This window comes from Callithrix jacchus, chromosome 17 (assembly GCF_049354715.1).
Source record: "Callithrix jacchus isolate 240 chromosome 17, calJac240_pri, whole genome shotgun sequence".
Classification (NCBI taxonomy): domain Eukaryota; kingdom Metazoa; phylum Chordata; class Mammalia; order Primates; family Cebidae; genus Callithrix; species Callithrix jacchus.
In genome coordinates this window covers 72,539,870-72,557,038 of record NC_133518.1, presented here as the reverse complement: position 1 = coordinate 72,557,038, position 17,169 = coordinate 72,539,870, and positions in this window count along the sequence as shown.

Here is a 17,169-nt window from a genome sequence, read left to right as displayed (position 1 = left end):
AAAGACATTCAACACTAGAACTCAGCTCTGGATCAAATGGACCTGAAAGATAGCTACAGAACTCTCCACCTAAAAGCAAAAGAATATATATTTTTCTCATTGCCACATGGTACTTACTCTAAAATCAGTTATATAATTGGAAGTAAAACACTCCTCAGCAAATGCAAAAGATATGAAAATATAACAACCTATCTCTCTGACCACAGCATAATCAAATTAGACCTCAAATCTAAGAAATTCACTCAAAACCATAAAATTACATGAAAACTTAATAAACTGTTCCTGAATTGCTTTGGGGTAAAAAATGAAATTAAGGCAGAAATCCAGAAGTTCTTTGAAACCAATGAGAACAAAGATACATCATAGCAGAGTCTCTGGGACACAGATATGGCAATGTTAAGAGGAAAATTCATAGCACTCAATGCCAACATAAAAAAGTTAGAAAGATCTTAAGTCAGCAACCTAACTTCACAACTAAAAGACCAGTGAACCAAGAGCAAACAAATCTCAAAGCTAGAAGAAAACAAGAAATAACCAAGATAAGCAAGAAACTGGAGATAGAGACACTAAAAATGGTAGAAAAGATCAACTAATCCAGGAATTGGAATTTTTGAAAAAATAATAAAACAGAGAGACTGCTAGCTAGACTCATAAAGAATAAAAGAGAGAAGATTCAAATAAACATAATCAGAAATGTTAAGGGGTTGTCACCACTGAAATACAAACAACCATCAAAGAATATTACAAACACGTCTATGCACATAAACTAGAAAATCTAGAAGAAATAGATAAAATCTTGGACACATAAATGCTCCTAAGACTGAACCAGGAAGAAATTGAATCCCTGAATAGGCCAATAACAAGCTCTAAAATTTAGGCAGTAATAAATAGCCTACCAAATGAAGAAAAAAGCCCGGGACCAGACAGTTCAGAGATGAATTCTACCATATGTATAAAGAAGAGCTGGTACCATTCCTACTGAAACTATTCCAAAAAATTGAAAAGGACAGAATCCTTCCTAACTCATTCTATTAGGCCAGCATCTTCCTGATACCAAAACCTGGCAGAGATACAACAACAACAAAAAAAAAACTCTTCAGGCCAATATTTTTGATTAACATCAATACAAAAATCCTCAAGAAACTACTAGCAAACTAAATCCAGCAGCACATCAAAAAGTTTATCCACCATGATCAAGCAGGCTTCATTCCCAGGATACATGGTTGGTTCAACATTTGCAAATAAATAAATGTTATTCATCAAATAAACAGAAATAAAGATAAAAACCATGTAATTATCTCAGTAGATGTAGAAAGACTTTTGCTAAAATTCAAATTCTGTTCGTGTTAAGAACTCTCAATAAACTAGGTATTAAAGGAACATATCTCAAAGTAATAAGAGTCATATGTGACAAATCCAAGCTGACATCATACTGAATGAACAAAAGCTGGAAGCATTCCCCTTAAAAACCAACATGTATTAGTTTGTCCTCACACTACTACAAAGAAGTACCTGAGACTGGGTAATTTAAGTATATATATTTACTATGTACCCAAGAAAAATAAAATAAAATAAAATAAAAGAGGCTTAATTGGCTCATGATTCTGGAGAGTATACAGGATTCTGCTTCTGGGGAGGCCTCAGGAAATTTACAATCATGGCAGAAGGCAAAGAGGAAACAAGCACCTTCTTCATATGGCAGCAGAAGTAAGAAAGCGGTGTGGGGGGGTGGAGAAGAAAGGTTACATAGTTTCAAACAAGATCTTGCGAGAACTCTACCATGAGTAAAGCAAAAGGAAAGTCTGCCCCCATGCTTCAATCACCTCCCACTAGGCCTTTCTTCCAATACCTAGGGATTACAACTTGACGTAAGATTTGGGTGGGGACACAAAGCCAAACCATATCATGGCACCTATCTTACCACTCCTATTCAACATATTATTGGAAGTTCTGGCCAGGAAAATCAAGCAAAGAAAAGAAATAAAGGACTTCCAAATAGGAAAAAAGGAAATCAAACTATTACTGTTTGTAGATAACATGATCCTATATCTAGAAAACCCTAATGTCTTAGCAACTTCAGGAAAGTGTTAGGATACAAAAATCAATATGCAAAAAATCACTAGCATTTCTGTGTATCAACAGCCAAGCTGAGATCCAAATCATGGACAAACTCCCATTCACAATTGCTACAAAAAGAATAAAATACCTATGAATACAGCCAGCAGGGGAGGTAGAAGATCTCTACAAGGAGAACTGCAAACCACTGCTCAGCAAAATCAGAGGTGATACAACAAGAGATGATATAGACAAGCAAAAAATGCTCATGAATAGAAAGAATCAATATCATGAAAATGGCCATACTGCCCAAAGCAATTTATAGATTCAACGCTATTCATTAAACTACCAATTACATCCTTCATAGAACTTTAGAAAACTATGTTAAAAATTATATGAAACAAAAAAGAGCACAAATAGCCAACACAATCCTATGCAAAAAGAACAAAACTGGAAGAAGCATGCTACCCAACTTCAAACTTTACAACAGGGCTTTGTTGTCCAATACAACATGGTACTTGTACAAGAACAGACATGCAGACCAATGGAACAGAATAGAGAACCCAGAAATAAGATCATACACCTACACCTATCTGATCTTTGACAAACCTGACAAAAATAAGCACTGGGGAAAGGACTCCCTATTCAATAAATGGTGCTGGGAGAACTGGCTACCCACATTCAGAAAACTTAAACTTGACCCCTTCCTTACACCATATACAAAAATAAACTGAAGATGGATAAAAGACTTAAATGTAAAATCCAAAACTATAAAAACACTGAAAGATATAACCTAGGAAATACCATTTTAGACACAGGAACTGGCAAAGATTTTATGACAAAATCGCCAAAAGCAATTGCAACAAAAGCAAAAACTGGCAAATGGGATCTAATTAAACTGAAGAGCTTCTGCACAGCAAAATAAACCATCAACAGAGTAAACAGACAACCTACTGAATGGGGAAAATTTTTTCAAACTATACATTTGACAAAAGTCTAACATTTAGCATCTGTAAGGAAGTTAAACAAGTTTACAAGAAAAAAAAACATTAAAAAGTGGGCAAAGGACATGAACAGATACTTCTCAAAAGAAGACATACATGTGGCTAACAATCACATGACCAAAAGCTCAATGTCACTGATTATTAAAGAAATGCAAATGAAAACCACAGTAAGATAGTATCTTACACCGGTCAGAATGACTATTAGTAAAAAGTCAAAAATAACAGATGCTGGTGAGGTTGTAGAGAAAATGAACACTTATACACTATTGGTGGAAGTGTAAATTACTCCAACTATTGTGAAAGACAGTGGAGCAATTCCTCAGCGACCTAAAGACATAACTACCATTTGACCCAGCAATTCCATCACTGGTTATATACCCAATGGAATGGAAATCATTGCATTATAAAGATACATGCATGCATATGCCCATTTCTGCACTATTCACAATAGTGCAGACATGAAATTAACCTAAATGCCCATCAATGATAGACTAGATAAAGAAAATGTGGGCCGGGCGCGGTGGCTCAAGCCTGTAATCCCAGCACTTTGGGAGGCCGAGGCGGGTGGATCACGAGGTCAACAGATCGAGACCATCCTGGTCAACATGGTGAAACCCCGTCTCTACTAAAAATTACAAAAAATTAGCTGGGCACGGTGGTGCGTGCCTGTAATCCCAGCTACTCAGGAGGCTGAGGCAGCAGAATTGCCTGAACCCAGGGGGCGGAGGTTGCGGTGAGCCGAGATTGCGCCATTGCACTCCAGCCTGGGTAACAAGAGCGAAACTCCGTCTCAAAAAAAAAAAAAGAAAGAAAGAAAATGTGGCATGTATACATCATGGAATGCTATGCAGCCTTAAAAAAGAATGAAATTACGTCCTTTGCAAGGACATGGATAGAGCGCCAGGTTATTATCCTTAGCAAACTAATGCAGGAACAACAAAACAAATATGGGATGTTCTCACTTATACACGGGAGCTAAATGATGAAAACACAGGGACACATAGAGGGGAACAACACACAGTGGGGTCTACGGGAAGGTGGAGGGTGAAAGGAGGGAGAGTACCAGGAAATATAACTAATGAACACTAGGCTTAATACCTGGATAATAAAATAATCTATATAACAAACTCTGATGACACACATTTACCTCTGTAAGAAACCTGCACATCCTGTACATATGCCCCTGAACTTAAAAGATTTTTTAAAAAGGGCTGGGCGCAGTGGCTCACGCCTGTAATCCCAGCACTTTGGGAGGCTGAGGCAGATGGATCACGAGGTCAAGAGATCGAGACCATCCTGGTCAACATGGTGAAACCCTGTCTCTACTAAAAATACAAAAAATTAGCTGGGCATGGTGGCGCGTGCTTGTAATCCCAGGAGGCTGAGGCAGGAGAATTGCCTGAACCCAGGTGGCAGAGGTTGCAGTGAGCCGAGATTGCACCATTGCACTCCAGCCTGGGTAACAAGAGCAAAACTCTGTCTCAAAAAAAAAATATAAAAGTTAAAAAAAAAAAAATTGAGGCAGTATTCAAAATCTTCCCAGCAAAGAAAAGACTAGGACCAGATGCCTTCACAGGTGAATTCTAAACATTTAAAGAATTAATACCAATCCTTCATTTTAAAATATATGCAGAGGAGGGAAGACTCTGAGCTTATTCTAAGACTTAGACTATCCTCATACCAAAGCCAGACAAAGACACTACAAGAAGAAAAAATTACAAGCTAGCATCTCTAATAAACATAGATGCAAAAAATGCTTGACAAAATACTAATGAATCAAATTTAACAGCATGTTAAAAGGATAATTCACCACGATCAAATACTCCCTAGAATGAAAGGATGGCTCAACATATATAAATCATTAAATAGCATACACCTCATTAGCAGAAAGATGGACGAAATTCATGTAATCGTCTCCATAGATGCAGTAAAAGCATTTGATAAAATTCAATATATTTTCATGATCAAAAAAAAACTGTCAACAAACTAGGTATCCAATAAATGCTCCTCAACATAATAAAGGCCATACATACACCATAGCTAACATTATACTCAGTGATGAAAAGCTGACAGCTTTTCCTCTAATATGAAGAACGAGACAAGGATGCTTACTCTTGCCACTTTTATTCAACAGAATACTGAAAGTTCTAGCCAAGGCAATTTGGCAAGAAAAAAAGGCACCCAAACTGGAAAGGAAGAAGTTAAATTCTCTGTTTTCCTATGATTTTATAGAGAGAAAACCCTAAAGACGCCACCAAAAAGTTGAGAGCAGTAATAAACAAATTTATTAAAGTTTCAGGATACAAAAGCAACATGCCAAAATCAGTTGTGTTCTTAAAAACAATAACAAACTAACCAAAAGATAAAATAAGAAAACAATCCCATATATAATAACACCAAAAAATAAAATTTTTAGAAATAAGTTTAGCCAAGAAAATGGAAGATGTGTACACTAAAAACATAAATCATCCATGAAATAAATTTAAGATGACACAATAAAAATAAAGATATCCCATCTACATGGATTACATAAGTTAATATTGTTAAACTGTTCATAATACCCAAAATAATCTACAGATTCAATGCAATCTCTATCAAAATTATAATGATGTTTTCATAAAAGTAGAAAAAATAATCATAAAATGTGTATGGAACCACAAAAATAAAACTAAATAGTTAAAGCTTAAGGACATCATATTTTCTTATTTTATATTATTTTACAAAGCTATTTAATCAAAACATTATGGTGCTTGCATTAAAACAGCCTCACAGACCCTTGGAACAAAATAAAGAACCTGAAATAAGCCTACACAAATATGGTCAAGTAATTTTTGACAAAAGTGCCAAGATTATACATAGGGGAAAAGATAGTCTTGTCAATACATAGGATTAGGAAACCACATGTCTACATGCAAAAGAATGAAATTAGGCCCTTATTTTGCACCATACACAGAATCAACTTAAAATGAATTAAACACTTAAATATAAAACTTGGAGTCATAAAATCCACAGAAGAAAACTTATGGGAAAATGCTTTGTTGGTGGTCTTGGCAATAAATGTTTGGGGAGGATATCAAAAGCACAGTCAACGACAGCAAAAGTAAACAAATAAGACTATATAAAACTAAAAATTTTCTACACCTCAAAGAAAACAATCAACAAAAGGAAAAGACAACCTACGGAATGGAAGAAAATACTTGCAAGCCCTGCATCCAATAAGAGCTTAATATCCAAAATACATAAAGAACTTATACAACTCAGCAGCAAATCAAAGAACATTAGAAAACTAAGCAAAGGATGTAAACATACACTTTTCCAAAGAATACATACAATGGCCAAAAGATATATGAAAAGGTGCTCAACATCACTAATCATCAGGGAAATGTAAATCAAAACCATAACGATATATCACCTCACACATGTTAGGATGAGTATGAATTTGAAAAAGAGGAGATATAACAAGGGATGGTGAGGATGTGGGAAAAAGAGAACCCTTGTATAATGTTGGTGAGAATGCAAATCGACACAGCCATATGGAAAACATATGAAGGGACCCAAAAATTGACAATATAACTACCATAGAATCAAGCAAACACACTTCCAGATATATGCCAAATGGAAATGAAATCAGTATCTTGAAATGATATCTGTACTGTCGTGTTCATTGAAGCATCTTTTATAGTAGCCAAGGTATGGAAATAATCTAAGTATTACATCATTGTATAAATGGATAAAGAAAATATGAGATAGATAGATGATTGATAGATAATAGATACAGATATCTATGATTCTCATGAATATAAGAATCAGTTTTGATAGTTTATATATATACATGCACATGCACCCAAAGAGAGATAAAAAGAATAGAATATTTCATTTTGTATTTCTGCAGAAGCTTGTTATAAAGATACAAAATTGAGTAATAAAATAAGGAAATCCTGTCATTTGCAACAAATTGGATAAATTTGAGGGGCATCTTGTTAAGTTAAATGAGCCAGACACACAAAAAAACAAACATTGTATGATCTTACTTATACATGGAATCTAAATAGTCAAACTCATAAAAGCAGAGAGCAGAATGGTGGTTGCTAGGGGGTTGGAGGGGCATAATAGAAAGATGGTGGTCAAAGGTCCAAACCTTTTTTAAGATAAGTTCTGGGGACCTAGTGTATGGTAACAATAGTTGACAATACCGTATTGTACACTTGAAATTTGATGAGAATATATTGTCCTCACCACAAAATCATGGTAATTATTCAAGATGATGTATGTGTTAATAGCTTGATTTGTCAATTATTGAAGTGTTGACATATATCAAATTGTCAGTGTTATGTTTCAAATATATATGTTTTATTTCTCAAATATAACCCAATAAAGGTTTAAAAAACTGAAAGAGTCTAATTTCTCTAATTCTATCATTTCGTCTGGAAGTCCTAGTAGTAATAGTAATACCAGGACCTCATGAAGTAGTAATGCTAGGATTTCATGAATCGGCAATACAGTTCACATAGGAAAGTTTGGATGAATGCCTGTTTTGCCTTAATAATAAAATTTAAAAGTAAACTCTAATGATGACCAATGAGATATTTTTAGTCTTTGATTGTTTAGTATTATTGGAAACTATAATTTTTATATATATTATGTGCTTCATTCCATTGCAATCATTATTCATTTTGAAGATCAAATTGTTTCATCTTGGGCCAGTAGGAGCTCCCTAAGTTGACACCTATTTTGTTTTAAATGAGCTCATTTGTCTTTGATAGTTTTTAGTTTTCTATTACATTAAAATGCTAAGACTCATCTTGTATATTTTCTTTCCAAGAGCGCCCATTCCATTAGCTTAGATGCCACACTCTGCACCTTAGGTGTGCTCATTACTACCTGGTTGTCGTTGATTCCAGGCCATTATAAAAGCATAGACAGTTTAGTGGAATGGTTAAGAATGAGATAAGACAAAGCAATCACGAGATAGTTCTGCTTCAAATTTTATATCATAGAGTTTTTATTTCATTTATGTTTACTTGTATCTCTTTTCTCTTAGGCCAGAAAATCTTGATTAATTACACCAACATAATTACTTATTATCATGACAGCAGGATCCATGGGCGTGCCTCTTTACCAACTCAGTCAGGCTAAGGAAAAACCTGTTCTGACCTAAATTTCTTGGGAATGTGCCTGGGAATGTGATTTAATAGAGGTGAAATTTTGAAACCAGTGTGAAACATAAACGAAGTGAGAGCAATATCCATCAAAGTTTTCCTCCACAGGAGTGGAAATCTGCACCAGAAAATGCAACTATGTTAGCCTCATGCTTGAAAATTAGATATCCTACCCAGAGCATGTCCCTGAAACCCAGGAAACGTGACTAAAAGGGCTATGACTTTGGGATTTCATGTAAGACCTGGGCGTATTTCTTTCTGGACCAAGTCCAATGCTCAGAGCAGGGGCAGGGTATGATTCTGCATCCAAGAAGCCTGCTGCTTTGGACTTCCCTCAACTTGTCTAGGTTATCAGCACTTGCCAAGCAGTTTGTATCTAAATGCCATACCCACAGTTAGAGTTAGCACTATCCTGGACCACCACCATTCCAAGGCACTAGTAAGCTCACAGAGATATCTAAAACAAGACAGCGCTTTTGAATGGGGATAGGTAGGACTTCCTGCTAGCCTAGTCAAATATTATATTTCAGTGCTAGATCTGTGAACTGTACTGGGAGTCAAGTACTCTGGTTTTGACACAAACTCTAACCTTAACACAAAATGAGTTTTCTGTTTTCTTATTCTCACATGGGCAATCTAATAGCTTTCTTCTATAGGTTTGCATCATCATTTCAATGAGCTGAGTTAACAGTAATATATACAATAATCATGAAGGAAGAGAACATAAATTAAAGGAAAAGGCAAGTTTTATCATATCCCTTTCCCATCTCATTGTCATATGACCATGGGTGTGCCACACAAACTCTTTTATTGCCTCAACCTTCATCTGGGATATGTCACTTCAAACATTTGCTTTAAGGATTAATGAGATAATGTGTATGAAATATCTGCACATACTGAATAATCAATAAATTTTCACTGAATCATGATCTTCCCTCTACACCTGTTTGTGGCTTTTCAAATAAATATTTTGTTTGGCAATTTAAAAATCTATATTTAGGGCAGATGATTCTCTGAAGGCAAGTGTTTACAAATATTATATTTCTCTTCTGACATTTCTTTCCCACAAAGAAAATACCTGTTCTTTTCCAGTGGCTAGGTTAAGCTGTAGTATAGGGTCTTTGTCATACCTCTAACATAAACCTCTGCATTATAAATGTTTTGCATGGATACAAGAATCAACCCGTTTTGATGGTTTCGTTTATAATTTAAGTGGCTATATCACACTCCCTAGGAACTAAGATGCTGCGATGTGTACTGTATTCATTGTTTGAAACAAAGCCAAAGATCTAGTCAATGGCTTTCATATAGGCCCAATTTATAATGTAAATGATGCATGCAGAGTGCTGTGAAAAGTAATAATAATTTAAAACCTCTATATCCTGTCATATATTTTAATGGCAGCTACAAGGAGACTACTAACATAATTCTCTTGATGGCTTTGTGTGAATGTATTGAACCAATCCATTAAGCCTCGATAATAAGCCAATTAATTGTTTAGAAACATCGCCCCAGCTCTTGTATGTGGTTTTTCTCACACAGAGACAAGGTGCCTATTTATCTCACAGGAGAACTGACCAAGTTAGACATCAATATTCTCCATGACCGAGCTCTCTAAAATGGATTTGCTATCGATCGGTCTATTTGCTGCATCATGAGACCTCCGAGTTTTTTTTACCCCTGCTTAGTACCATGAATCATTCTTCCTCTAACCAACCAAAAATAAAATTAGAATTTGTATGTTTATATATTTTTTCCCATAAGTGCAATATTAATTTTCCTCAAAAAGCGTACTTTTCCTTTGCCTTAATTACATACAGATTTTTGAGGATTTAGATATGCTGTATACACTGATGTCATTTCTCAATAAAGTTTAATTTGACTGCGAAATGATGGAGGGAGGAATTGTATCCTTCCTCTGGTTTTATAGGTAATAAGTAAGACTGAGGCTCAAAGAGACCGAATGACTTGAAGACAGGCAGACCTGTGTGAAACTCTGGCTTGACACTTGCCGTTAACCAAATTCACTCTTCCTAAATCTCAGTTTGCTCACTTCAAAATGGGAACAATTCTAGTGTTCAGCTCTGCTAGTTTTTAAACAAATTAAGTGGCTTATATAAAGCTTTCGGCATATAATAAGGATTCAGTGTTTCTACTGGGAGCCACAGATCTTTAATTACCTCCCTACCTTTGTTCTTACATGTAACACATTGAATCTCATGCAATGTCTGCTTGGTTTTGGAAATCAAAAATCATACAGGTATGATAAAATTCATCATCACTGGGGAGGCATGTCCCAGGTCCAAAATCTGTGGCTCACATTGCCAAGCTGCAAAAGGCAAAAGCTAATGAACTTGCACTAAACTGGGTTAAGTGTATACTGTTGAGTTTACTGTACATAAAAATAATAAAAATTCTTTTTTTAAAAAAAGCCATCAGGTATCAGCATTTCTATATGGTTCAAGATAGTTTTTTGCTTATTGAGAAATAGACAGAGATTTTGAGGGCAAGCATTGTATCTTCTTCATCTTTTACAATCCGAGAGCCTGCTGCATACTAGGAACTCAGTGAAATGCAAATAACATATTATAAAACATGCATAATATAGCATTTTCATTCATCTCCAAATCCCTGATTATACAAGCTCATCACAGACTTTTTTTTTTTTTGATGTCCTATTTCCAGGGGTTAAAAAAAGGTATTGCATGTGTTGGTTGTGGTATGACTTTTGAACATAAAAGTGTATTTTATGTGCATGCTTAGCTGAAAAGAAAGCAAGGACAGGATGCCTGAGTTATGAAGGACTTTGCTCAGTTCCCAGAGATCCTCACACGACAAAGCTCAAGAACAGACTACTATTCACATAAGCTCCAGAACTCAGCACGCTGGGCCTCTCTGTGTCAAGAAGAGACTGCAGAAGCAGATTGAGATGATCAGTGACACAACATGAAGGCAGCTTCCATCAAGTTTTGCCATGGGACCTGAACCCCAATCACAGGCACAAACCTAAATCTGCCCCCGTGACAGCAAAAATCAACTGAAGAAATCGAGTTGCATTTACCTTCCTCATTTCATGTACAGTCCACAGCCCTGAGCTCTGATGACGAAGTCACCCTTTTTTACCTGGAAAAAAAAAGTAGTATAATTTCTTTCAGAATTATGAAAATTAAAGGAGATGTGCCATAAAAGCATAGAAAAAATCGAATCAATCTGTGAACAAGAGGCCACTGTCAAGGAAAGATTTTTCCTCCTACTTCAGGGCAAGAGCAGAACAAAAATATAGAGGCCTATGAATGTTTTGGAAGTCTTTTAACTAAAGACTGCCTCCCCCCATAACTATCTCTCATACTCACTAACAAATGTAACTCAGCCACAAATCCCATGTTGCAAAGATTTGGCATTTGGTCTTAAAAAGCAGATGTGAGTCCAGGTGTGGTGGCTCATGCCTGTAATCCCAGGACTTTGGGAGGCTGAGGCAGGTGGATCATGAGGTCAGGAGCTCAAGACCACCCTAGCCAACATGGTAAAACCCTATCTCTCCTAAAAATACAAAACTTAGGCTTGGTGGTGTCCATATGTAATTCCAGCTATTTGGAAGTCTGAGGTGGAGAATTTCTTGAACCTTGGAGGCAGAGGTTGCAGTGAGCTCAGATTTTACCACTGCACTCCAGCCTGGGTGACAGAGTGACTATGTCTCACAAAAAAAAAAAAAAAGTAGATATGAGAAAATATTAAGACTCATTGACTTTAAAGAGTCACTTTATTATAATTCCCAGGCCATTCAGCATTTGCATCGTATTTCACAGACTTAAATGAAATGTTGGTTGGCTGTTTGTTACTTTCTTTCCTTATTCCTTCCTGTCTCCGCCGTTAAGCACAATTATCAGCATAAAAGAGGTTTTTAATACCTACTTTTAGATTGCATTCCAGCCTGGGCATAAGAGCAAGACTCCTGTTCTCTCTCCCCCTTTTCTCTTTCTCTTTCTTTCTTTCATAAAAAAAAATAATAATAATAATTCCCAGGCCAGACAGAATTTTCAGTCTCTAGGTCTCCCCATCACTTAGACATTTCTGTTACAGCACATACCATACCCATGTTTAAATACTTCTTTCTACCACTTACTGAAATCCATCTTTGGGCTACATTCTTTGGATGTCACATTACATTGAAGTTTCACAACAATTCTATTAGATATTTTTCACTCTCATGTTAAAATGGATCAGGAGTTTTGAGAGTTCTTAGAGTTTTTATAATATGACCCAGGTTCACACAGTTAACATACAACAGAGCTAGAAGGTAAGACAGTGAACGTTTGTCACTACAGTGCCTTTACCACCACAGCAGACAAACACTTTTTATTCACAGGCTACTTTTTGAGAACAAATCTGTCGTATTTGCTGCTGTGGCCTCATTGCCTAGGTGCTTATATTCATTAAATAGCGAATTAATGAGCAGTTAACCATGAATTTTCCTGATTGCAAAGTATCTACAAGGCTCACAGGAGTAATCACTCTTGCCTTAGGACTGCCTCTAAGGAGAAGACTCATAAAGTTATGTCTTACGAGGGACAGGGTTAAGCAAGAACCTCCAAGATCTGGGGGGTCACCTCTTGTTTTTTTTTTTTTAACCAAAATATGAATCCAGCCGTGGGCTAGCTTCCATTTGACTTCAGGCTTTCCTAAACAAATCCTAGTCAACTGAGTTCAGTACAATAGGAAGAGTTAGATTCTATGCCCTTGGGCTATAATAACATGGTCTTGGTTAAGTGATTTTTGTCCAACATGGGCCTCAGCTGCCTTGAATGAAAAATGAATTGATGAAACACACTCTGATCTCTGGAAACAGGTGCTTATCTTACCCACTAGACTGCAGCCATGAGGCAGCGCCACACAGTGGTCAGGGTACAAGCACTGGAGCCAGGCTGTCTGGCTTTAGATCCCAGCACCAGGTGTAACTAACCACTTGATCTTTGTAGATCACTCCCTCTCCCATTATGATCAATATTTGCCTCTCACTTCTCAAAGCTGTATTTTATACATTCACAAAGAAAACAATATCATTAAGCATCACTGAGATCTTAGAAAAGATTTCTAGAAATATACATAAAGGCCGGGTGCGGTGGCTCATGCCTGTAATCCCAGCACTTTGGGAGGCCGAGGCGGGTGGATCACGAGGTCAAGAGATCGAGATCATCCTGGTCAACATGGTGAAACCCCGTCTCTACTAAAAATTATAAAAAATTAGCTGGGCACTGTGGTGCGTGCCTGTAATCCCAGCTACTCGGGAGGCTGAAGCAGGAGAATTGCCTGAACCCAGGAGGCAGAGGTTGTGGTGAGCCGAGATCGCGCCATTGCACTCCAGCCTGGGTAACAAGAGCGAAACTCCACCTCAAAAAAGAAAAAAAAAAAGAAATATACATAAAAATTCATGGCAAAAACGGATGTTTGTTTGTATATACTGACCCTGCTTTATCCTTTGTTTTGGTATCCTTCATTTGGTGGTAATGGGGTAAATACACATCTTGCCCTGTGTATTTAAATTATGAGAGATGTTTTCCATGTTAATTCAAGTTTTAGCTGTACGCACTTCTTAACATTTAATTTCTTAACATAGTATTTAAAAATGGTGTTTTCCATGTGCCATCTTTTACGTGGTTTTCATGAAATGTCATAACTTTCAATGGAAGGTAACAATTGGTTCAGAAGCTTCTTGTATTTCATCAGAGAATGTTAAAGGCTATTTAGTGAGTGTATTTATTTAGCATAAAATCACTATTTGAAAGTTTTTAACCAAAAGAGACATTTATACTTACTCATTCCTAACATGTAAATTTTATGAATAATTAAATGGAAAAACACTCCTTTTGATTTAAACTGAAAACAGAACAAAAAGTAAAAGAAATTAAGCACAGTAGGTATTGATAGTCTACCAATTAAGGAGGATTATCTAATGATAAGCTTGCTTTTCATAAACTTGCAGAAAATTTGAATTCTACCCATGGTGAGAGAACATTTTTCTCCATCATATTTTATATTAGTTCATTACTGCTGCTGTAACAAATTGCCACAAATTTAACAGCTTAAAGCAATACAAGTTTATTATTTTACAGTTTTGTAGGTCAGACACCTCACATTGGTCTCATAGGGCTAAAATCAATGTGTCAGCAGGGCTGTGTTCCCTTATGAAAGCTCTAGAATCCATTTTCCTTTTACTATTTTAACTTTGACTTTAGGTTCAGAGGTACATGGGTAGGTTTGTTAAATACTTAAACTTGTGACATAAGGGTTTGGAGTACAGATTATTTTATCACCTGGGTACTAAGCATAGCACCTGACAGGTTTTGGTTTTATTTTTCCTGAACCTCTTCCTCCTTCCACCCTCCTCCCTCAAGTAGGTCCCAGTGTCTGTTGCTTCCCTCGATATGTCCATGTGTTCTCATCATTTAGCTTTTACCTATAAGTAAGAACATGCAGTATTTTTTGTTCCTACATTCATTTGCTAAGAATAATGCCTCCAGTTCCATCCATGTTCCCACAAAGAACATGATCTCATTTTTTATGGCTGCATAGTATTTCATGGTGTATATATACCATATTTTCTTTACCTAGTCTACTGTTGATGGGCATTTAGATTGATTCCATGTCTTCACTATTGTGAAGAGTACTGCAATGAAGATGTGTGTGCAAATGTCTTTATGGTAGAATGATTCATATTCCTTTGGGCATATAACTAGGAGTGGGATTGCTGGGTCAAATGGTAATTTCACTTTTAGTTCTTTGAGGAATCACTACACCGCTTTTCATAATGGTTGACTTAATAACACTCCCACCATCAGTGTATACATGTTACCTTTTCTTTGTGACCTCACTGGCATCTGTTATTTTTTTGACTTTTTACTAATAGCCATTCTGACTGGTGTAAGATGGTATCTCATTGTGGTTTTGATTTGCATTTCTCTAATGATCAGTCATGTTGAGTATTTTTTCATATGCTTGTTGGCTGCATATATGTCTTCTTTTCAAGTGTCTGTTCATGTCCTTTGCCCACTTTTAATGGGCTTGTTTTTTGCTTGTACATTTAAGTTCCTTATAGATTCTTGATATTAGACCTTTGTCAGATGTATAGTTTGCAAAAATTTTCTCCCATTCTATGGGTTGTCTGTTTACTCTGTTGATTGATTCTTTTGCTGTGCAGAAGCTCTTTAGTTTAATTATTTTTCACTTATCAATTTTTGCTTTTGTTGCAACTGCTTTTGGCAATTTTGGCATGAAATCTTTGCCAGTACTTGCACTGAAAATCAGATTTCCTAAGTTATCTTTCAGTGTTTTCATAGTTTTGGGTTTTACATTTAAGTCCTTTATCTATCTTCAGTTGATATTTAAATATGGTGTATGGAAGGGCTCCAGTTTCAATCTTCTGCATATGGCTAGCCAGTTCTCTCAGCACCGTTTATTGAATAGGGAGTCCTTTTTCCACTGCTTGTTTCCACTGCTTTGTCAAAGATTAGATGATGGTAGGTGTGTGGATTTATTTTGTAGCTCTCTATCCTGTTCCCTTGGTCTATGTGTCTGTTTTTATACCAATACCACGCTGTTTTGGTTACTTAGACTTTTAGTATAGTTGTGTGATGTGACTCCTCCAGCTTTGTTCTTTGCTTAGGACTGCCTTGGCTATTGGGGCTCTTTTTCAGTTCCCTATGCATGCATTTCTAAAATAGTTTTTTTCTAATTCTGGAAAGAATGTCATTAGTAGTTTAATCAGAATAGCATTGAATCTTTAAGTTGCTTTGGGCAGTACGGTCATTTTAATGATATTGATTCTTCCTCTCTGTGAACATGCAAGGTTCTTTCACTTGTTTGTGTCATCTCTGATGTCTCTGAGCAGTGTTTTATAATTCTCAATGTGAGTTTTTTATCTCCCTGGTTTATTGTATTCCTATGTATTTTATTATTTTTGTAGCAATTGTGAATAGGATTGTGTTCCTATAGATGCAGTTTTTTTTTGCCTTTTCCAGCTTCTATAGGCTTCCCATATTCCTTTGTCCTCTTTCATTTCCAGAGCAGCACTGGTGGAAAGAGTTATTTTCACATTGCATCACTTTTACCTTTTCTACCTCCCTTCTCCACTTTGAAGGATGCTAATAATTAAATTGAGTTCATTCAAATAACCCAGGACAATCTCTCCATCTCAAGGTGCTTAATTTAGTCACATCTGTACTGTCCCTGTTGCCTTATAAAGTAACATACACACAGGTTGTAGGGATTGGGATACGGAAAAACGGAGGATCCATTATTCAGGACCCCAAAGGGGGCTCCATTATTCTGTGTACTACTACACATCTACAATTCAATCACATCTGCATAGACCCTGTTGCCTTATAAAGTGACATATAGTCAGGTTCTAGAGATCAGGATACAGACATCTTTGGAGGTCCATTATTCTGCCTACTACACATCTCTTTCTAATCTGTGTATGGTGGATAAGAGCATTTATATATGGCTTTACCAGCCATATGATCATAAGCTAGTTACCTAACTTAACTGGCCTCGATTTCCTCATCTTTAAAAGAATGTTATTAATCCATATGTACCTCGTGTAGTTTTTGAGAATATTAAATAAGTTAATGAAATAATTGAGACATGTTAGGTTTGACATAATAGCTAACTGTTAGGAAATATGGACATACAGTTGTGTGCTGCATAACAACATTTTGGATAACAAGGGACCACATAATACAACAATTGTTCCACATAATTAGAATACCGTATTCTTCTTGTACCTTTTCTACGTTTAGATATGTTTAGATACTTAAATACTAATCATTGTGCTATAATTTTCTATAGTATTCAGTACAGTAACATATTTATAGGTTTGTGGCTTAGGTCCAACAGGCTGTAATATATAGCTTAAGTGTGCAGTTTGTGACTAGCCATGTGCAGAAAGCAGAAAC